At 50.9% G+C, this 23,034-nt stretch overlaps 1 protein-coding gene and 1 non-coding gene across 2 annotated transcripts in view; both read right to left on the bottom strand.

Annotated features, from left to right (window-relative positions):
- LOC127037812 (zinc finger protein 333-like) overlaps positions 1-23,034 on the bottom strand; it is a 1,302,204-nt gene that overhangs the window by 1,152,206 nt on the left and 126,964 nt on the right. The gene's annotated exons all lie outside the window — the stretch shown is intronic.
- Positions 6,918-7,000, bottom strand: TRNAP-AGG (transfer RNA proline (anticodon AGG)). Its single transcript has one exon. It is a non-coding gene; the product is annotated as a tRNA-Pro (tRNA).

Here is a 23,034-nt window from a genome sequence, read left to right as displayed (position 1 = left end):
TGGTAATTAGTTCTGGTTCACAGGTGCACCTTCATCTAGTGGCATCTGGCTGCATCTGTTTTATCATTAGGACCCATGTTGCTCTCAGGACTTCAGTGTCCTCTTATGGACACAGCCTTCTAGCTGTGCCTCACTCAGTTCTCTCCCCCCTTCCCGGGGGCAGCTGTTCTCTACCCAGACACTTGCCTCAGTGGTCGGCTGCAGTCCAGTGTGTAGCCACCTGTGTCAGTGGCTACGGAGGCAAAAGTGGTGAACCTGCAACCCTGCATCTGTTTCCTTGGACCACTTCCCCACAGCCCCAGCATCTTCCTCTGCCTTTGTATTAGGGCCAGAGTCTGGCAGCACTCAACCAGAAGGTCACTCATGCTCCTCTTACCCACCCAGCACTACTCTGATCATGGTGCCCACTCTTCCCCTTCCCCTTCCCTTTCCCCTTCCCCAGCCAAACCTCCCTCCTCTAACTTCAAGCAGTGACTAACTCTTGCTGTGCTGAGCAGCCCTTTATATATGGGCTGCTCCAGCAAGCGTTCTCCTGATTGGCTCTCCCAATAAGCCCTTTCCTGATAGGCCGGGTTCTGTGCAGCCTCTGCAAGGCTGCCTTTATCTTTCTCCTGCTTGGTTGGGGGCAGACACCTCCCCACACTTGGAAAATGGCAAATGAGAAGTTTAGAGCTGGTGGAAAGGTTACCATGACTGAGAACTGAGCTGATGTTGCTGCGGTCGAAACACAGATCACTAACCGCTATATGATCACAGTGGCTGGTGGAAGAAGCACATGTTAGAAGCCCTCTGTCATCTCAGCTGTGGCTTTCTGTGCACGGAGAGCCAGACACCTCAAGGTCTGCAGGTCCTGAGGGAAATGTGGAACATCTGTCCTTTAGAATTTGCAGGTGTTGTCCTTGACCATCAAATGGAACAGTTGCAATTGTTTTCTTGAGGCAGGCACCATGGCTTAGCTGGCTAACACACCTGTCTAGTAAACAGGAGATCCTGGGTTTAACTCCCAGTGGTGCCTTGGTGTACGGCTTTTGTCTCCTCTGCTCACATTTTCCTGTGTCTTCCTAGGTAACAGAAGAGACCTCCCTTGGTAGCCAAGTCATTGCTTGCTAAGGAAAAGGCTTCTTTGTAGAGAAGCATTGGAAAGAATCAAATCACATGCCTGGAGTTGATGAAAAGGCTGCTGTGACTAGCATTAGCATGGTGGTTGCTTTGACTGCAATAGCTGCAACACGAGAGCCTGCGCCACATGTCCTTGTGATTCACTGGGGATGTCCACACACAGATGTCATGTCGTCTTCCTTTTGATAGTCACTGATGAAAAATGGAGCAGTTGGGAGAAAAGTCCCAGAGAGTGGCACCGTGGCTAAGCTGGCTGATTCACCTGCCAGGTAAAGTGGAGTTAGGGATGCAGCACCCAGTGGTGCCTTGCCAAATGTGTCTGCTCTTCCCATCTTTTGGTCAATCTTCTGAGGAAGCAGAGAAGACTGCCTCTGCCTTGCAATGCAAATGCTTCCAAAAGAAACCGGTCATTTTTTCTGACAAGCATTGGAAGGAGGCACCTAAGAAATGTGGAGACAAGGAAAAGGTCATCGTAACTCAACTTGCATCCATGGCTCTTGGGGCCACAATGCAGAGCACTAAGCACTGTATGACCACAGCAAAATCTAAACTTTACACCTTATTACACTAGGCAGTAGTTAGGTCAAGCATTTTTCTCACCCCACTGGATGTTACCCTCCTTAATACATAGAATTCCCCCCTTCATTTTCTCAGGATTCCTGCTGCTTCCAACATAGGTGGGGGAGGACAAAGGCAAAAACATGATGCCACAGTCTCCTATTTTATATCCTTAGTTCAAGTGTCTAGAAGACACTTGCCCAGACGTGTCCGGGTGGGCTCTGCTGAGTCACTAGGTTGGGGAATCCTCCTGGTGTGGTCTTGTGCAACTGACTCATAGACTTGAGCAGTCCCCACAGATTTGTGTTTGGGCATCTGTCATTGAATTGGAAATCCCTTAATTACAATTCCTCTGCTGATTCATGGTTGTTGAACTCCCTCCTTGGCAGGGGTCACTAGCAAAATTATAGCATATTTCAGTAACAACCATACAGCAAAATGCACAACTTCATACACCCTCATGCTATACATATTTGGACAGAATAACCAATTTCAGCAGATCATGACTTTTCATGTGATAACTTACATGGAATGGTTTGTATGAGATATCACAGTCATATATGAATGATGAATATGTGAGCTACAGGGGGCTATTTTGAGGTACATCATGTCACAAAAGCCTCCAGAGACTGGTCTTTGGGAAGAGCTGGCTGAAGAGCCTTCTGAGTAACTGAGAGATCCTGGCTTGGCCAGCCAGTTTGTGCTTGTGAATTAAACTTGTCCTCTGGGCTCCCTTTTGTTGTCTCTTTCACATAAGCAGAGCAGAAGTTCTTGGCCAATCCTTGACAGTGCTTGTTCAAGACACACAGAGCCTCTGTGCTGGAGCAGGGGTAAGGGTGCAGGAGGTGGTCGGAGGGGGGTGCTTACCTCAGGCAGTACAGCTCCCAAAGTGACCGGCACAGGATTCTGCCTCCAAGCAGCCAACCACACCTCCCCATGCTTTGCAGAATGAATGATGGTGCTCTACTAACCCCACTTAGCCACAATGATGTGCTTAGTTTCTGCCCTGCCTTTCTCAGCTTGACTTTCCTCTTTTGCCCCATTCCTGCCTCACTTCCTCCTTTGGCAAGTCATGCAAAGGAGGCCAGCAGGAAGAGCTGGCGTCCACCAGCCAATCTCCAAGGGCAGAGGAGGCCAAGCCACAAGCCTCTGAAAGGTAACATGCCTAACTCCTCTAGATTCTCCAGCCTGACACCAAGGTGCTTTCTCCACTGCTGTCAGCACCTTCTGTCATGCAGGGGTTGGAGTTATCCCAGGGACAGGCCAATAGGAGAAGGAGGAGCACCTTCCTGAACAGCAAGGGGATCTGGGAAAAGGAAACCAGCAAGTTTCTGAACCAGGGACCTTTTGCATGTTAGGCAAATGTGATAACCACTACACTACAGAAACTCCATCTGCTTGGTTACTGCTCACCCTGCCACAGACCGATGGACAAACCTAGAGAAAGTGGTGGCTGCCCTTCGATAGGTCAGCTGGCAGAGCAGAGGACTGGGGCCGGCATTCAGGAAGTCATCCTTACCTCGCCCGTGTGACTGGAGCTTCAGGGAGAGCTTCTTCTTCTTCTCCTTGCTGACAAAGAGCAAGAGAAGAATGAAAGATCAGGTGGGCCAACTCGGTGCAGAAGCCCATGCTGTCTTTTCCTGCTGCATAGCCTGAAATGAGGGACTCGTGGCAGTTAAAGGCAATGCTGCACTTTCCGAGAATATACCACCTGGGCACAAAGAGGAATAGAAGAGACTGTTAGTCTAGCACGCTCCCAACCGAACTACTTCAGCAGCTGCTAGGTTTCTTTTTGGCCTATTACTTTTCTGTCTGGGAAGTTTTTGTCAGCTGTGGCACAGAAAAAGGATGTAATTGCGAGCGACCCATGAAGACAAGATTCACTTTTGCCTTCCTTGCTCAGCTTTACTTGCTTCCTCACCCTATTCCTGCCTTAGTTCCTGTGTTACCTGAAGGCGACGGGGGCCCAGCAGTACAAGGAGGAAGTTGGGCAGGTAGACCCTGGTGGAAAAAGTCCTGCCACCACTTGCCACCCCAGTTTCTTCTCCCAGCTTCACATATTGGCCACCAGGGACTTGGTGCCCAGCAGCGCAACGGAAGACAGCAGACAGACCCACCCTCGCCTTGAAGCTCCAGCTCATTAAACCACATCTTCAGTCGCTGATGGCCAATGAGAGAGCGACATCACTTGCTATTTTAGCACTTGAAAATGCCATTGGCCAATCTTTGGATCTCTTTAATGCTGCGCTTCAGTTCATGGGGGAAAGGTGAGAGAAGCGACCTTTCAGCTAAAGGCCTGGGGTTAACATCCTAACGCTGTCTCCTACTGTAACACTACTTAATACTGGCCAGCCATGTGCTGGTGACAGTTCCATTTCTAGATGTTAGTACGTTTCAGTTATCGTTAAAATTAAAAAGTTTCTATATGTTTAAAGAAAATGCATTTGTTTTGTTTGCTTATATATGGCATGAATAAATACAGGTTTACAGAACCTAGCCCGCAAATTTATCATCTTATATGACAGAGAAAATCATGCATCGAAATTGTGCATTGAAATCATGAACTGAGCTACAAATGCCATGAAAAATAAGATATTCAAAATTTTAACATAGGGGGGCACCAAAAGCACGTCTTGCTTGGGGTGCCACTTGGTCTAGGGGAGGCCCTGTCAGGGAGAACAGGAGTTAGTCTCACATGTCTATTTTCAGGATGTAATCTGTGGGCACCCTGCTCTGCGGGAGGGATCGTGGTAACCCAGACTCAGGGCTGGAACAGGCCCCTGATTGAGGGGGTGGCTGCATGGTTTACAGCGCTCTGATGTCTCAGACAATGTGTCTCTCCCAAAGCCTCAGATCTGCGTCCCCAGAAGGCTCCTGTGCTGCCTCCGCTCCTTTCACCTTCTACAGCAAGGAGCAGCAGCAAGGGTCAGGGATGAGCCATAGGGTACTAGGTGGGGGGCAGAGGCTTCAGGAGCCCAGAGTGTTTGCCTGTCTGGGCATTTTGGCTGAGACCTCAGGGACACACTATGAGGCAGAATCCCAGGCCTCTGTATGAAAGGAGCATAAGGACGTAAGAGCAGCCAGACTGGGTCAGACTGGGTCCATCTCGCTCAGTGTCCTGTCTTCCCATAGCGGACAAAGCCGGGTGCCCCAGAGGGAATGAACAGAACAGGTAATCATCAAGTGATCTATCCCCTTTCACCCGCTCCCAGCAAACAGAGATTAGAGACACCTTCCCTGCACATCCAGGCTCAGAGCATGTCCTCCATGAATTGATTTAGCTCTTTTTTTGAGCCCTGTTATAGTCTTGACCTTCACAACATCCTCTGGCAAGGAGTTCCACACATTGACTGTGCATTGTGTGAAAAAATACTTCTGTTTGTTTGTTTTAAATGTGCTGCCATTAATTTCACTTGGTGACCCCTAGTTCTTGTGTTATGAGAAGGAATAAGTAACTCTTCCTTATTTACTTTCTCCACACCAGTCATGATTTTATAGACCTCTATCATATTTCCCCTTGGTCATCTTTTCTCCAAGCTGAAAAGTCCCAGGCTTATTATTCTCTATTCATATGGCAGACACTCCACACCCCTTTTCTGAACCTTTTCCAATTCCAATACATCTTTTCTGAGATGGGGTGACCATATCTGCATGCAGCATTCAAGATGTGGGTGTACCATGGATTTATACAGCGGCAATAAGATTTTCTCTCTTATTTTCTATCCCTTTCCTAATGATTCCCAACATTCTGTTCCCTTTTTGCCGGCCGCTGCACACTGAGTGGATGTTTACAGAGAACTATCCACAGTGACTCCAAGATCTCTCACTTGAGTGGCAACAGCTATTTGACATCCCATCGTTTTATATGTAGAGTTGAGATTGTGTTTGCCAATGTGCATCACTTTGCATTTATCAGCATTGAATTTCATCTGCCATTTTGTTGCCCTTTCACCTAGTTTTGTGAAATCTCTTTTTAGCTCCTCACAGGCTGCTTTGGACTTAACTGTCCTCTGTAGTTTTGGATCATCTGCAAATTTTGTCACCTCTCTGTTTAGCAGATCGTTTATCAATATGTTGACTAGTCCTGGTCCCAGTATAGACACCACTAGGTACGAGTTTGCATCCTGAAAACTGATCATTTATTCCTACCCTTTGTTTCCCAGCTTTTAACCAGTTATTGATCCATGTGAGGACCTTTCAGAGGTGAAAGTAAGCTGGTACGTTCTGGTATGGGGTACTGGCAAGAGCGGGTACGCTGTGCCAGGCCGGCCTGGCTTTCCCAGTCTGGTGATTTAAAGGGCCCAGGGCTCCCTGCAGTGGCCGGAGCCCCAGGCCCTTTAAATCGCCTCCTGAGCCCCACTGCCAGAGCCCTGGGACCTTTAAATCACCTCCCAAGCCCTTCTGCTGGAGCCCCCGGGAGCAAATCACTGCCATGGATGCTGCTCTTCCTGCACTACGAACACAGAGCAGGGGCGGTGGTAGCTTCCTTACAGTGGGGCGGGGGCACCGTTGTCTGAACTGTGGCGCTCTCATGACACCCCTTCCCCAAGGAACCACACTCACACCACCCCTCCCCCTGAGGCCACACCCACAGAACACCTCTTCCTCCCAAGACTCCACCCTTCCCCCCTTCCATCACTTATCCTAACAGCCGGTAAAGAGTGGTGGGGTCATGACCCCCTAACCTCCCTGTTCCAGCACACCTGACACAGAGCTAAGCAGGCCGCAGCATGCATGTGTGACAGAGGCTGCTGTGCTGAGCTGAGCCAGTGAGCGAAGCAGGGGCTGATGTTGGGGCTGTCCCCTTCCCCCTGCCTCAGGACTGGTTGCTTGCAGCAGCTGTCTTAACTTAGAGACAGTGTGCCCACACACTCACTCACTCTTCCCTCCCCCCACCCAAACACATTGCAGTTGAAAAGCAGCTGGCAATCTAGTAGGATTCCCATGGAACAATGGGATGGAGAAACCTGCATCATGTGATGCTGTACTGGCCCGTGACGCATTGCAAACCCTTCCCAAAGCACCTGCAGCCAGTTGCACAGCTACCCACAGTGCACTGCTCTCTGTGGCCATCCTAGAGTCTAGCATGGATGTGCTCTGGTAAGACAAGAAGCATAGTGTGGACATGCAACAGGTGTTTAATTCAAACACTTTAAAGCCACATTACCCAATAGTGTAGATATAGCTTGGGAGCGAGACAAGACCCAGCTCTGTTGAAACTAAATGACCACAACTTCCTCCGTAGTTGACAGGATTTGAAGCTGCGTGGGGAAGACCCCAATGGATTCCTAGTCCATTGCCTTAACCACTCGGCCACAACTACTTGCTTGAGATGGGTCTCTCACTACACTCCAGTTCTGTTCTCACTGAGTGATCAATTCCAGATGTTTCCTCAGACCAGCTTCCACAACACACTCACTGCTGTGCCATTGTGTAAGTGTGTCCATGGCTGAACTGCAAGAATTCCTGCTCATTTCCCTTCTGGCTGGAGCATGAAGAGAGTGTGTTTGTGGTCAATGACGTTCCTGTAGATTGTTGTCCATTTCCTGCCTTGATCATTCAGACAGTTCCTTTACCATCCTATCCCCCGCACATCAGGGATTGCAATAGCAGGGGGCAGGTTTTCTCTGGGGCACTGAGATTTGTCAGGGGGTTGGTGGCTCCTTTCTCTCCTCATCCTGGAGTAAACTAGGCTTTTTATTCCATCCTTGATGTTTCAAGGCACAACAACAGATGACCGAGGAAAGAGGTGAACAGAGCGGGCCTCAGGGGAGGGGCAGAGAGGTGCAAGTGGTGGGCAGGGCCAGTCTCATGGGTGGGGCAAAGAGGTGTGGGTGGTGGACAGGGCAGGTCAGGGGAGGGGATAGAGAGGTGTGAGTGATGGGCAGGGCTGGTCTTTGGAGAGGGGGCAGAGAGGTTTGGGCAGGGTGAGTCTCAGGGGAAGGGCAGAGAGGTGGGGGTAGCAGGCAGACCTTGGGGGTGGGGGTGGAGAGACACAAGGAGGCTTTCGGGGAGGAGAGGAGTGAGCAAAAGGTGGACCAGCAGGCCTCAGCTAAAGAGAAAGAGCAGGGGTGGGAAATGGCCAAATGAGAGTGAGAGCAGAGCACAGGTGGGGCCTCAGAGGGAGGAGAATGAATCAAGGGGATGGAGTGGGCAGGGCTGCCCAGAGGATTCAGGGGGTCTGGGGCAAAACAATTTTGGGGGCCCCTTCCATAAAAAAAAGTTGCAATACTATAGAATAATATATTCTCATGTGATCCCTGCAGGGCCTGGGGCAAATTGCCCCACTTGCCCCCCCTCTGGGTGACCATGCCCTCAGCCTCTCCTCATAAGTCCCCTGCCCCCTAATCATTTTTGTTGCCCTCCCCTAGACTCTCTCCAATTTGTTTCTGTAGTGGGAGGGCAAAAACTGGACGCAATGCTCCAGATGTGGCCTCACCAGTGCCGAATAGAGGGGAATAATCACTTCCCTTGATCTGCTGGCAATGCTCCTACTAATCCAGCCCAGCATCACCTGTTACCCATATTGAATGCAGACCCAGCAATATTTGATCAATTGGTTACTGTCCATTCAGGAAGTTCTTTCCTACCTATTCATAAAGAATGAAGATGCTCTGAGCAGAGGGGATAGAGCTGTCCCGTCCATGTAGTTAATCCATCTCCCCGAGAGGTGGTAGCTACGTCACTGGGGGAAGCTATGTGGGTGGGTGTGCAAGCTGTGGTGTCTCCATGTATCTATAAGTTTAATCAAACCCCATTTTTAAAAGCACTGTGGTCTGGGAAGAGAACAGGAGATCTCTAAGGCAGGGTCTGTCCTTCAAAATCTTTAAGATCACTGACTTACTTCCACAGCAATCATGGGAGTGTAGCTCAGTGGTAGAGTGTTTGACTGCAGATCAACTAGTCTGTGGTTCTAATCCCAGTGCCCTCTTATAAACCTCTCTCTTCAACAAAAATAATTGCATTTCCATTATGTTGAGGAGTTCCACTGAATAGGGATCCCTGAAATGAATGGAAACACTCAATGTTTTCCTGTGCAAATGCATCAAAATCTAGCAAACATGTTCCTTCACTGAAATCAGTTCCAATCCTCTGAAGGATTAAAGAATTCTTATTGAGGTTGCAGGAAAAAACCATCCTGATGTGCAGAAAGAATAGTAAATATGGCAGGCGACCAGCTTGGCTTAACAGTGAAATCCTTGCTGATCTTAAACGCAAAATAGAAGCTTACAAGAAGTGGAAGATTGGACAAATGACCAGGGAGAGGTATAAAAATATTGCTCAGGCATCCAGGAGTGAAATCAGGAAGGCCAAATCACATTTGGAGTTGCAGCTAGCAAGAGATGTTAAAAGTAAGAAGAAGGGTTTCTTCAGGTATGTTAGTAACATGAAAAAAGTCAAGGAAAGTGTGCGCCCCTTACTGAATGAGGGAGGTAACTTAGTGGACAGAGGATGCGGAAAAAGCTAATGTACTCAAAGCTTTTTTTGCCTCTATCTTCACAAACAAGGTCAGCTCCCAGACTGCTGCACTGGGCAGCAGAGTGTGGGGAGAAAGTGACCAGCCCTCTGTGGAGAAAGAAGTGGTTCGGGACTATTTAGAAAACTGGAGATGAGCACATGTCCATGGGGCTCGATGTGCTGCATCCGAGGGTGCTAAAGGAGTTGGCGGATGTGATTGCAGAGCCATTGGCCATTATCTTTGAAAACTCATGGTGATCGGAGGATGTCCAGGATGACTGGAAAAAGGCTACTGTAGTGCCCATCTATAAAAAGGGAAGAAGGAGGATCCAGGGAACTACAGACCAGTCAGCTCACCTCTGTCCCTGGAAAAATCATGGAGCAGGTCGTCAAGGAATCAATTCTGAAGCACTTAGAGGAGAGGAAAGTGATGAGGAACAGTCAGCATGGATTCACCAAGGGCAAGTCATGCCTGACTAACCTTATTGCCTTCTATGAGGAGGTAACTGGCTCTGTGGATGAGGGGAAAGCAGTGGATGTGTTATTCCTTGACTTTAGCAAAGCTTTTGATATGGTCTCCCACAGTATTCTTGCCAGCAAGTTAAAGAAGTATCGGCTGGATGAATGGACTGTAAGGTGGATAGAAAGCTGGCTAGATCGTCAGGCTCAACGGGTAGTGATCAAAGGCTCCATGTCTAGTTGGCAGCCGGTTTCAAGCGCAGTGCCCCAAGGGTCGGTCCTGGGGCTGGTTTTGTTCAATATCTTCATTGATGATCTGGAGGATGGTGTGGATTGCACCCTCAACAAGTTTGCAGATGACCCTAAACTGGGAGGAGTGGTAGATACACTGGAGGGTAGGGATAGGATACAGAGGGACCTAGACAAATTAGAGAACTGGGCCAAAAGAAACCTGATGAGGTTCAACAAGGACAAGTGCTGAGTCCTGCACTTAGGACGGAAGAATCCCATTCACTGTTACAGACTAGGGACCGAATGGCTAGGAAGCAGTTCTGCAGAAAAGGACCTAGGGGTTACACTAGACGAGAAGCTGGCTATGAGTCAACAGTGTGCCCTTGTTGCCAAGAAGGCTAACGGCATTCTGGGCTGTATAAGTAGGGGCATTGCCAGCAGATCGAGGGATGTGATCATTCCTCTCTATTCGGCATTGGTGAAGCCTCATCTGGTGTACTGTGTCCAGTTTGGGGCCCGACACTACAAGAAGGATGTGGAAAAATTGGAAACAGTCCAGCAGAGGGCAACAAAAATGATGAGGGGTCTGAAGCGCATGACTAATGAGGAAAGGCTAAGGGAACTGGGCTTGTTTAGTCTGAAGAAGAGAAGACTGAGGGGGGATTTGATAGCTGCTTTTAAGTACCTGAAAGGGGGTTCCAAAGAGGATGGACCTAGACTGTTCTCAGTGGTAGCAGATGAGAGAACAAGGAGTAAGGGTCTCAAGTTGCGGTGGGGGAGGTTTAGGCTGGATATTAGGAAAAAACTTTTTCACTAGGAGGGTGGTGAAGCACTGGAATGGGATGGCTAGGGAGGTGGTGGAATCTCCTTCCTTAGAGGTTTTTAAGGGCAGACTTGACAAAGCCCTGGCTGGGATGATTTAGTTGGGGATTGGTCCTGCTTTGAGCAGTGGATTGGACTAGATGACTTCCTGAGGTCCCTTCCAACCCTAATATTCTATGATTATATGATTAGATGCTCTAATGGTTTCTTCTGGCCATAAAGTCGACTAATTTCTGAAAAATGGAGCGTAGCATTGGGAGCAGCATCTGATGTTTTACTGTCTAGCCGGCTTGCTGCCTAGAACGAACACTCCTTGAGTGGGGTGATCCACAGGGAGTAGCTCAAACCTCCAAAGTGCCTGGCCTGGGGTAGGACATTAGCACAGCAAGGGAGGGGTGTGGCAGTGACATCACAAAGGCCTTTTGCAGGACCTCAGACTATTGGTCCAAGGTGGTGGGGAGGTGGTGACCTCACAGAGAGATGCTGACATCAGCCAGGCAGGACAGGGGCGAGGGGCCAGGGAAACCTCAGAGACCCCTGTGGCTTTGCATCAGCAAGTCTCCTTCTCCAGGTCTCTCCTTGAGGACTGATAAAGTATTCGGGTTCACAGATGTGAGCACCAGGAGGAACCTCTTTCGAGTTTTCTCCTTCCCTTGTAGTGATTTTACTAGAAAACAGCCGTCCCTGTTTAGAAGGTAAGAGCCTCCTGGAGGTTTGAAACCTGTTCAGTCTGATCCATCTGGTGAGAGTTGAATTCTAGACATGGAAAACACGAGCTTAAGGAGGCAGAATTTTATTGCACACCTGGGATTTTGTCCCTTAGAATCAATGCGGACATAAGGGTTTGTCCTTTTTGTTTCAGCTTTTCCTCCATCCATCCTTCCCTCCTTTCTGTTCTTCTCTTGCTTCTTATCTCCTTTTTCCTATTCCCCTCTCAACACCAGCAGGTGTGCTTGTGTGTGTGTGTGTGTGTGTTGCGGGGGAGTGCTCTGCAGCTCCCACTGTGAGAGATCCACCCAAAAATGTGGGACTGAAATAGTGCTTGGGCAGTGATCCCCAGCAGTCACCTGGGCCATCTTTTGGGCTCTCTGGTAAAAATCCTCAGCCTCCCATCCTCAGTCTCTATCCTGATTGGCTGAGCAGGGGGTTATTGACAGGGAGGAGACTCAGGTCCATGTTGTTCTCTTTTAAGAACAAGGAAATAAGTCAGAACCAGTTCTATGTTTGACATATTTTGTTGCTTCTCTGCATTAATTGTCTCTGAGCAGTTGATGATTCCCTCTAACATTGCAGTTCTCCTCAAATACTTGCTGAATAATTACTGTGCACTGTTGTTGGTCTGGAGCTCATCTGAGAGCACATTATTCAGGTCATTCAATGTCTGAAATTCAAGATCCGATGGTTGGTTTGAAAATCAGGGCTCTTGGGTCCTATTCCCAACTCTGCCACTGCCTGACTGTGTGACCTAAGACAAGTCAGTTCTCCTTTCTCAGCCTTAGCTTCTCCCTCTTTCAAGTAGGGATAATAATGATCCACTCTTACCTACCTCATGGTGGGTGGAGGATGGGGATCCATTGGAGAGTGTCACTAAGAGTAGTGCATAATATGAGGTGTCCCATCACGTTTACTCAGAGCAGATTATGACATAATAGATTAGCTGAAACAGTCTTTTTTATTTGTATTTTTTTATTTTGGAATTGTTAAGAGCAGCAACGACTTAGCTCAGACTGAAGCATCTTATCTAATTTTCAAGATCTAAGTGTCTCCTCCTTGTGTGTGATGACACAATTTAACACACTGTGACAAACAGGAGATGCTTTTGTTTTGCAACAAAATCTTTTTGCAAAGAACTTCCATCTCACTTGTTATGATTCTGAGAAACAAACTGGTTTAGTCTGAATGGGATATTTGGACAGAAACGGTTGGAATGAAATTTTCCCACCATCTCAATTCCTGAGCTCTATCCCTGCCTCTGGGGGGATTTGTTGTCTGTTAGAACAGGAGTCTGACTGGCGGCTTCTCTTTCTGGCTCTGCCACCGCCTTGCTGTGTAGGCCCTTGGGTAGGTCACCTCCCTTCTCTGTACCTCAGGCTCCTCCCATTTGTCCAATGGGAACAGGGACAGTTCTCGAATTCTGGGCAGTTGTGAGCCTGAGTGAGAAAAGGGGTGTTGAAGCCCTCTGTGAAGAAGAAAGGGGAGTTTCACGGTGTTTTTGCACCAAGGAATTCTAAAGTTTGCTAAAGTGTCTAGTCTGTGGAAACAAGAAATGGTCGGGGCCAAACTTTTTAACCACTGCCTTTTTAAAGCCCTTTCAAGGATGTGAGTCCCTATCTTTTAGGTACCTGGGGTTCTTTGCCAGTAGGAGAGAAGAGGTTCCTGCCTCCGTTTTTGTGGCCTTAACAAACCAGGTGTTGTGCCCCAGTTCTCGTCTGAGATCCCTGAAAAAGAACATCTTCCCATCCATGAACAAGACAGGACCTATCTTTCAAAGGGGAACAAAGAGATCCCTGGGATTTACAGACTAGCTAGCCTGACTCCCATAGCTGGAGAGATACTGGAATACATTCTTAAACACTCAGTTTGTCAGCAGCACCTACAGGATAATTTGGTTCTTAGGACGAGTGAGCATGGATTTGTCAAGAACAAATCATTCCAAACCAATCCTCTTTCCTTCTTCGGCAGGGTTCCGGGCCTGGTGTAGGTGGGTAAACAGTAGATGGGATCTAGCTTGCAGTTACTAAGGCTTTCGACACTGTCCCGTAGGACATTCTCACAAGCAAACGAGGGAAATGCAGTCCAGCTGCAATCAGTGTAATGTGGGTGCAGAGCTGGTTGAAAGCCCAGACTCCAGGAGCCCTTCTCCATATTTGGCTGTCAAATGGAGAGGGTGTACCTAGTGGGTCTGGCAGGCATCAGTCCGGAGTCCGGTACTATTCAATATTTTCATGAATGATTTGGAAAATGCAGTGGAGACCATGCTTCTAAAATTTGCAACTGACACCAATCACTTTGGAGCACAGGACTGGAATTCAAAACGTCCTTAACAAATTGGAGACTTGGTCTTCTTGAGCCAAACTCCATGGCTGGGCCCCTCTCTCTACACTGGGCTGAAGTGAAACCCCAGAGCCAAACACTCCTCCTGGGCAGTGCGCTCTGACCTTGAATGGTCAGATGCTGCTTAGCACTGTCAGAGCAACTTTTGCTGGGAGATTCTCCCAGCACTTTCCAATAGCGGGAAAGTATGAAATCCCCATTTCACTGCTGGGGACAGAGCCCTAGAGGGGGGAGCAACTTGCCCAAAGTCCCCCAGGAAAAGGAAAAGAACCAGCAGTGGAACCAATAGGAAACCCAGCAATGGAACTCAGGAGTCCTGGGGGTGTGCTAGGGTGACCAGATGTCCTTATTTTATAGGGACAGTCCGAATTTTGGGGTCTTTTTCTTATCTAGGATCCTATTACCTCCCACCCCCTGTCCCGATTTTTCACACTTGCTGTCTGTTCACCCTAGGGTGTGCACATGTGTGGGTCCCAGCTTCTCCCTGCCCCCCTCATTGAAGCAGAAGTGCAGGGTTACTGCCCTGGGTACTGCAGGGCACCGGTGGACATGGGGCTGGCTGGAGGTAGGGTCTGGCTGCAGGCAGGGTAAGGGGTGCGGGGCTGGCTGGCTTCAGGCAGGGGGGTGCATTGGGTTGGCTGGAGACAGGGCAGGGGATGCAGGGCTGGCTGCAGACAGGGGGTGCAGGGCTGGTGCAGGCTGGGTGTGTGTGGGGGCTGGTTGGCTTTGGGCAGGGCCACAGGGGGGTGTGGCAGGAGATAGCTGGAGACAGGGCTGGGGGTTTGTCAGGGGCTTTGCTGCAGGGCTGGCTGCAAGTAGGGCAGGGAGGATGCGGCTGGTGTGGGCAGGGCAGAAGGTGCAGGGCTGTCTGGAGACAGAGGATGGCTGCGGGCAGGGCTGGGCAGGGGGTGCAGGGCTGGCTGCAGGCAGGGCATGGGGCAGGGCTGGTGCAAGGATGTTTCACTCCCTAGGCGAAACTTCCACCTTGCACCCTCCCCCCCGCGCCCCCACCCTGAGGTGCCCCACCCATGGCAGCTCCTCCCCTCCACCCTGAGGCTCCCCTCTTGTGGCAACTCCCCCGCTCTGCCCTGCGGCACCCCCCATCGCCCCAGCTCACCCCTGCTCCAAGCACGAGCACCCTGAGCACACCATGGCCGCTTCACTTCTCCTGCTTCCCAGGCTTGTGGCGCCTAAGCCTGCCAGGCAGTCAAGCACCCTCCTCTGAGCCACAGCAGCCCTGACAGTTGACAATAGAGGCACCTTAACTCCTGAGTTCCTTCAATGTGTCCCCCTCCGGGGTCCAGCTCCGATCACCAGATACTCGGGGTATGTCTATACCACCTGCCGAATCGGTGGGCAGCGATCGATCCAGCGGGGGTCGATATATCACGTCTAGTGTAGATGCAACACATTGAGTGCTCTCCCCTCGACTGCTGTACTCCAGCTCGGTAAGAGACACAGGCAGAGTCTACGGGGAGCTGCAGCAGTTGACTCACCGCGACTGTGACATTATAAGTATAATATAATATCTCATTGAAAGGTGACAGGGCCAGAAAGAGTTAATTAACTCACCTCACCGACTGATCTGACCCATGGGTGAACCTTAAGAACTGGTTAGCAAGATATGTGAATGAACAGAGCTTTGAAATGCAAGTCTGCATTGTTAGAGGTAGAAGGGGAGATGTTTGCTCAGGTCTTGTGATGTAGGCAAACAAGTCTTGTCTATTGCTACAGTTTTAATTCAAAGAGCAAAAAAGGAATATTAACATTAATGATGATACTTGAGTGAAATAGTATTATTGTCTATGTGTCTCTTTGAAGGTTGTGGTAACCTGTATCTGAACTGTTTAATGAATAAATTACTCTGTACTAATTGCCAGGATGCTTGGAAGGAGAGTTAAGCCTATTGTCTTCTGAGGCCGAAAGGCTGCTGGAAATGTATTAGAACCCTGGGACACGATCCTTCTTCATCTCAGATCTGCTTTGGGTTTCAAGAGGGGGAAACCTTAAGCCACAAGGATTGAGATCCCCAGTCATTGACTGGAGCCACCCTGAATATGGAAATTGGACTATAACCTATGGACTATTTCTAAAAGAACTTTTGGCAACTACAAGCTCACCTCTACTATGTATCTGAACCTCAAGAATTGAATTCAGGTCGATATGTCTATTAATCTTTTAATCAACACTCTGTCTCTTTTCTTTTCTAATGAATTTTAGTTTAGTTAATAAGAATTGGCTATAGCATGTATTTTAGGTAAGATATAAGTTATAATTGAACCTGGGTATGTAGCTGATCCTTTGGGATCAGAAGAATCTTTTCTTTAACATGATGAAGTAAGATTTTCAGGAATCATCATCATATCTGACAGGTGTGTCTGGACGGAGGCCTGAGGCTGGGTACTTTAAGGGAACTGCATGGTTTAAACTTGTAAGTAACCAGTGAGGTACTACAGAAGCTGTTTTGTGTTGGCTTGGTAAATCTAAGTATCGGAATAACCAGCAGCGTTTGGAATTTGTCTGTCCTGTTTTGTTTGCGGTTCACCCTGATTGAGTGACCTCAGCTGGCTCCCACAGGGAGCACCATCACACCTACATCCAGGCTGTAGGGGTCCGGGGGATCTTAGGGGCCTTGGGGTGCACAGATACCTACGTCCAGGCTGTAGAGGTCCCTGGGGGGCTTAGAGAGTTTTGGGGGAGGGCACAGATACCAATCTCCAGGCTTTAGTGGTACCAGGGGGGCTTAGAGGGTTAGTGGGGGGCATAGATACCTACGTCCAGGCTGGAGGCATCCTGGGAGTCTTAGGGGATTTTTGGTGGCCCAAGATACCTATGTCCAGGCTGTACGGGTACCAGGGGGTCTTAGGGTTTGGGTGGGCACAGATACGTATTTCCAGGCTGTATCAGTCCCGGGGGGCGTTAGAGGTTTCATGAGGGGCACAGATATCTACGTCCAGATTGTAGCTGTCCCGGGGGGGTGAGGGGGTTTCTGGGGGGGACATATACCTACGTGCACACTGGAGTGTCCCGGGGGGCTTATGGAGTCCCTATAGGGCACAGATACAAATGTCCTGGCTGTATAGGTACCTGGGGGGCTTAGTGGGCTTGTGGGGGGCACCGATACCTAAGTTCAGGCTGGAGGGGTCTCCGGGGGTCTTAGGTATTTGGTGGGGGGCACAGTTACCTACATCCAGGCTGCAGGGGTCCTGGAGGGGCTTAGGGTCTGTCACGGAGTGTGGGGGAGTCCGGTCCTGCACCCCTCTCCCTGGGACTCAAAGTGACTCTCAGCAAGCCAGTAAAACAGAAAGTTTATTGGACAATAGGAGCGAAAGATACAGCAGAATTTGAAGGCACAAGCAGGATCCCGCAATCGAGTCCTTCTGGGGCTTCAGGAAACTTAGTTCCCAGTTTGGGATTCCCTGTATTCCAACCACCCAGACCAAAACCGAAACTGAACTAACCCAACTCTCTCCAGCCAGCCCCTTCTTTTGTCCAGCTTCCCGGGCAAAGGTGCTGACCCCCTCCCTCCTTCCTAGCTCAGGTTACAGGCTGAGCACGTGTCCGGTCCTAAGGTCACCTGCTGCTCTCCCATCCCCCACACAGACAGTCCCTACTCCATCACAGTAATGCCCAGAGTATTTCCCGCATGGAGCAACAGTGACACCGTGTGGCCACGCACGGTAATGCACAGAGCATTTCCCTCACAGAGCAACAGTGACACCATGTGGCCATATAGGGTAATGCACAGAGCTTTTCCTGCATGGAGCAACAGTGACACCATGTGGCCATGCAGGGTAATGCACAGATCATTTCCTGCATGGAGCAACGGTGACACCATGTGGAGACGCAGGGTAGTACAAGGAGCATTTCCCTCATGTTGCAACAGTGACACCATGTTGCCACGCTGGGTAATACACAGAGCATTTCCTGCATGGAGCAACAGTGACACCGTAGGGCCACTCAGGGTAATGCACAGAGCATCACACCTACATAGATGCCCTTGGGGGCTTAGGGGTCATGGGGGGCACAGATAGCTACGTCTTGGCTGGAGGCATTCCAGTGGGGATTAGGGGCTTCATGGGGGACACAAATATCTACATCTGGGCTGGAGAGGTCCCTGGATGGCTTAGGGGGTTGTGGTGAGCACAAATACATAGGTCTAGGATGTAGTGGTCCCTGGGGGTTTAGGGAGTTGGTGAGGGGCACAAGAACCTACGTATGGTCTGGAGGGGTCCCTGGGGGCCTTACGGGGTTGTGATTGTGCAGATACCTATGTCCCAGTTGGAGCTGCCCCTAGGGAGCTTAGGGTGTGTGTGCCTCATATACACGCCTAGAAACAGGCTGGTGGGGCCCCTATTTGTCTTAGGGGGCTTGTTGGGGGCAGAGATACCTATGTCCAGGCTGGAGAAGTCCTGGGGAGGCTTAGGGGGTTCCTGGAGGTCACAAATATCCACAACCAGGCTGGAGGGGTTCTGAGGGTATTAGGGAGATGTGGAGGGGGCACAGATACCTATTTCGAGGCTGTAGGGGTCCCGGGGTTACTTTTGGGCATTTTGGGGTACAGATACCTACGTCCATGCTGTAGGAGTCGCTGGGAGGATCAGTGGTTTCGTGAGGGTGCACAGATACCTATGTCCAGGGTATAAGGATCCAGGGGGGGCTTAGGGGTTTGTGGGGGGCACAGATACCTTCATCCAGGCAAGAGGGGTCCTGGGGGCCTTAGGCGGTTTGTGTTGGGCACAGATACCTGTATCTAGGCTAGAGGCATTCAGCGGGGCTTAGGGGGGTTGTGAGGGCACAGTTAACTATGTTGAGGCTGGAGAGGTCCCATCATGGCCTAGGAGGGTTATGGGGGGCACAGATACCTACGTCTAGGCTGGAGGGGTTTTGGGGGTCTTAGGAGGGTTGTGGGGGCACAGATACCTATGTCCATGCTGGAGGGGTCCCGTCGTGGCTTAGGGGATTCGTGGGGTCAGAGATACCTACGTCTAGGCTGGAGGGGTTCTGGGGGGGATTAGGTGTTTTGGGGGGGAACAGATACCTATGTCCCGATTGTAGGGGGCCCTGGGTAGCTTAGGCGGTTTGTGGGGATCACAGATACAAACATCCATGCTGTAGGGGTCCCGAGGGTGTTTGTGTGGCTCTGGGGGTCACAGATACCTACCTACAGGCTGGAGGGGTCCTGTGGGTCTTAGGGGGTTTGTGGGGCATACAATGCCTACATCTGGGCTTGTGGGTTCCCTGGGGGGCTTAGAGGTTTGTGGGGAGCACAGATACCTTTATCCAGGATAGATGGGTCCCGGTGGGATTAGGGGGTTGTGGGGGGCACAGATACCTATGTAAGCAGAAGCAGGATGAACTCTACCCTGACATCCGGTGGTGAATTATGGTGAGTGTGGAAAAGAATTTCAGGGGCTGATCGTGTTTGCATAGGCACACCCACCCCGCCTGACATGGCCACGGCAGCCTGGGATGGTTGCTTTGGCAGCTGTGGTATCCCGTTTATTTGTTGTTGGGGCATGAGATGTGGAGTATTGTCACCCTGATTGTGTGGATGAGGAACTGTGAAACTGCTTTGAGACAGTGATTCTCACCACCAATTGAGTGGCACTCGCTAGACAAGGGAGTGGGCTCCTTGGATGAGCTAGAGTCACCAATTGCACTTTTTTTCTTTTAACAGTTGAATAGCAGTGTTGATTTTTGATTCTCTTAAGAGTTGAATTTCTAGGTTCTTGAGCTGAAATCACTGAAAAGATGTGTTAGTTTGTGGGGGAGTTTGAAACTGTATTGCAGAGCACAATAGTTGGCAGACAGGAGCAGTTTGTGGGAGTGGCCCACGGAGTGAGGTGAGTCTAGCAGTTTTGGGGGACAGCTGGAGCAGAACACAGGTCGGCTTTCAGAGAAGCTCGTGGACCGAGCTGAGCAGTTTGTGGGGAAGGCAAAAGCAGAATCCCATGGAGAGGCAGAGCAGTCGGCAGTGGACCACATAAGGTGCCCCTTTCTACTCAGTCTGGCAGGGGGAAAAACCCTGCAGATAGACTCTTGAACTCTGGGGCTACGGGACTGTGGGTGATTTTGGGGTTGCTGGACTCTTGAAACATTGGAGATATTGGACTTTGGAGCCTTGGGGTGATTTGGGGATTGCTGGACTCATGAGCCCAGGGAAAAGGACACGGCCTAGTTGAGGTGTTTTCCCAATTTAATGCTATGTTGTTTATCTCACGTTATTAAACATTTTCTGCTACACCCAGACTCTATGCTTGCGAGAGGGGAAGTATTGCCTCTTTGAGGCACCTAGGGGTGCGTATGTAAAATTTTCCCATGTCACTGGGTGGGGGCTCGAGCTGGTTTGCATTACACTGTAGGCAAGGGACCCCTATGTATTGAACCCAGTCCTTGCTGCTATCAGTTCAGCCTGGCAGAAGGGTTCCACCTACGTCCAGGCTCAAGGGGTCCCTGGGGGGCTTAGGGAGTTCGTGGGGGGCACAGATATCTAGGTCCAGGCTGTAGGGCGTCGAGGGGGCTCAGAAGTTTGGTGGGGGGCACAGATACCTACGTCCAGGCTGCAGGGGTCTCAGAGGGGCTTAGGGGGTGTCATGGAGTGTGGTGGAATCTGGCCCTGCACCCCTTTTCCTGGGACACACAGTGACTCAGCCAGCCAGTAAAACAGAAGGTTTTTTTGGCCAACAGGAATGAAGGATACAGCAGAGCTTTTGGGCACAACCAGGACCCCTCAATCGAGTCCTTCTGGGGGTTCAGGAAGCTTAGTTCCCAGTTTGGGATTCCCTGAATTCCAACAACCCAGCTCCAAACCAAAACTGAACTAACTCCCTCCAGCCAGCCCCTTCCTTTGTTCAGCTTCCTGGGCAAAGGTGCTGACCCCCTCTCCGCTGCCTAGCTCGAGTTACAGGCTTAGGTCCTGTCCCTCACCTAAAGTCACCCGCTGCTCTCCCATCCCCCACACAGACAGTCCCTACTCCATCACAGTAATGCCCAGAGCATTTCCTGCATGGAACAACAGTGACACCATGTGGCCACGCAGGGTAATGCACAGAGCATTTCCTGCATGGAGCAACAGTGACACTGTGTGGCCACTCAGGGTAATGCACAGAGCATCACACCTACGTAGAGGCTGTAGAGATCCCTGGGGGCTTAGGGGTCATGGGAGGTACAGATAGCTACGTCCAGGCTGGAGGCATTCTAGGGGGCTTAAGGGGGTTCGTAGGGTCACAGACACCTACGTCCAGGATGGTCGGGACTCTGGGGGAGTTAGGGGGGTTGTGGGGGGCATAGGTACTTGTGTCCAGGGTGAAGAGGTCCTGGTGGGGATTAAGGGCTTCCTGGAGGACACCAATATCTACGTCCGGGCTGGAGAGGTCCATGGATGGCTTAGAGGTTGTGGTGAGCACAGTGATCCCTGGGGGTTTAGGAACTTGGTGAGGGGCACAGATACCTATGTTTGTCCTGGAGGGGTCCCTGGGGGGCTTAGTGGTATTGTAGGGGACACAGATACCTACGTCCAGGCTATAGGCATTCTGGGGGGGCTTAGGGCTTTGGGGGAGCACAGATACCTACATCCAGGCTGGAGGGGTCCCGGGGGGCTTAGGGGGGTTGGGGGGGCACAGCTATGTACGTCCAGGCTGGAGAGGTTCCAGGGAGTATAAGGAATTTTTGTGGACAGCAGAGATACCTGCTATCTCCAGGATCTAGGGGTCCCTGGGGGGCTTAGGGTTTTTTTGGGAGGCACAGATAACTATGTCCAGGTTGGAGTGGTTGCTGGGGGGTTTAGGGGGTTCCTGAGGGGCACAGATACCTAGGTCCATGCTGTAGGGGTCCCCGGGTGGATTAGGGGTTTTCTGAGGGGTACAGATACATACGTCTAGGCTGTAGGGGTCCCTGGGAAGCTTAGGGGGTTTGTGGGGGGCAGCGATACCTAAGTCCAGGCAATAGGGCTTCCAGGGGAAATTAGTGTGCTGGGGGGGCACAGATACCTAGATCCAGGCTGGAGGGTTCCCGATGCGGGGGGCTTAGGCAGTTTGTGTTCGGCAAAGATACCTACCTCCAGGCTGGAGGAGTGTCTCGGCACTTAGGGATTGTGGGGGGGCACAGATACCTCCGTCCAGGCTGGAGGGTCCCTGGGGAGCTTAGTGGGTTCGTAGGGGGCACAGATACCTAAATCCAGGCTGGAGGGATCCGGAGGGGGCTTATGGGGTTCAGAGGGCACAGATACTTATCTCTAGGCTGTAGGGGTCCATGGTGGGCTTAGGGAAGAGAAGCTCTGTGCCCCTGCTGCAGCCTCTGGGCCGTATCAGGGAGTGGGAGCTCCTCCAGCCCTGGGGCCACCGTGAGGGAGACTTTTCCAGGGGGACCCAATTTGGCCAGGGGCCCCCGGGACCCCGACAGCCTGGATGTAGGGTTATGTGCGACCACAGCCCTTCTATGTACCCCAGGAACATCTACAGCCAGGACATTGGTATCTGTGCCCTCCGAACCCGCAAAGCCCCCCAGGGACCTTTACAGCCAGTATGTTGGTATCTGTGCCCCCCATAAATCTCCTAAGCGCTCCAGGACCCCTCCAGTCTACATGTAGGTATCTGTGACCCCCATAATTCTCCTAAGCCCTCTGGGACCCCTCTAGTCTGCACGTAGGTATCTGTGACCCCCAGAAATCCCCGAATGCCCCAGGAATCCCTACAGCCTGGACTTAGGTATCTGTGACTCCAACGAACCTCCTAAACCACCCAGGACCCCTTCAGCTAGGACGTAGGCATCTGTTCTCCCCTCAACCCCCAATCCCCTCGGGACCCCTAGACCCTGGACGTAGGTATCTGTGTCCGCCCCGATTCCCTAAGCACCCCCATTACCCCTTTAGCCTGGACGTAGGTATCTGTGCTCCCACAAACCCCCTAAACGTCCCAGCGACCCCTTCAGCCTGGAAGTCCCTATCTGTGACCCCCACGAACCTCTAACCCCCCAGGGATCCCTACAGCCTGGACACAGGTGTCTGAGCACCCCACAAACCCCCTAAGCTCCTCGGGACACATCCAGCCTGGATGTATCTGAGCCCCCAGTGAACCGCCTAATCTCCTCGGGACACCGACAGCCTGCACCTAGGTATTTGTGCCCCCCACAAGCCCCCTATAACCCCCAGGACCCCTCCAGACTAGATGTAGGTATCTGTACCCCCACAGCCTCCCTGGGACTCCTACAGCCTGGAGGTTCGTATCTGTGCCCCTCATGAAACCCCAACCCCCCCGTCCCCTCCAGACTGGACATAAGTATCTGTGCACCCTACCAACCCATAAGCACCTGTAGGGACGCCTACAGCATGGA

The sequence above is a fragment of the Gopherus flavomarginatus genome, chromosome 20, assembly GCF_025201925.1.
Source record: "Gopherus flavomarginatus isolate rGopFla2 chromosome 20, rGopFla2.mat.asm, whole genome shotgun sequence".
Classification (NCBI taxonomy): Eukaryota; Metazoa; Chordata; order Testudines; family Testudinidae; genus Gopherus; species Gopherus flavomarginatus.
This window is presented reverse-complemented; position numbering and strand designations above follow the sequence as displayed.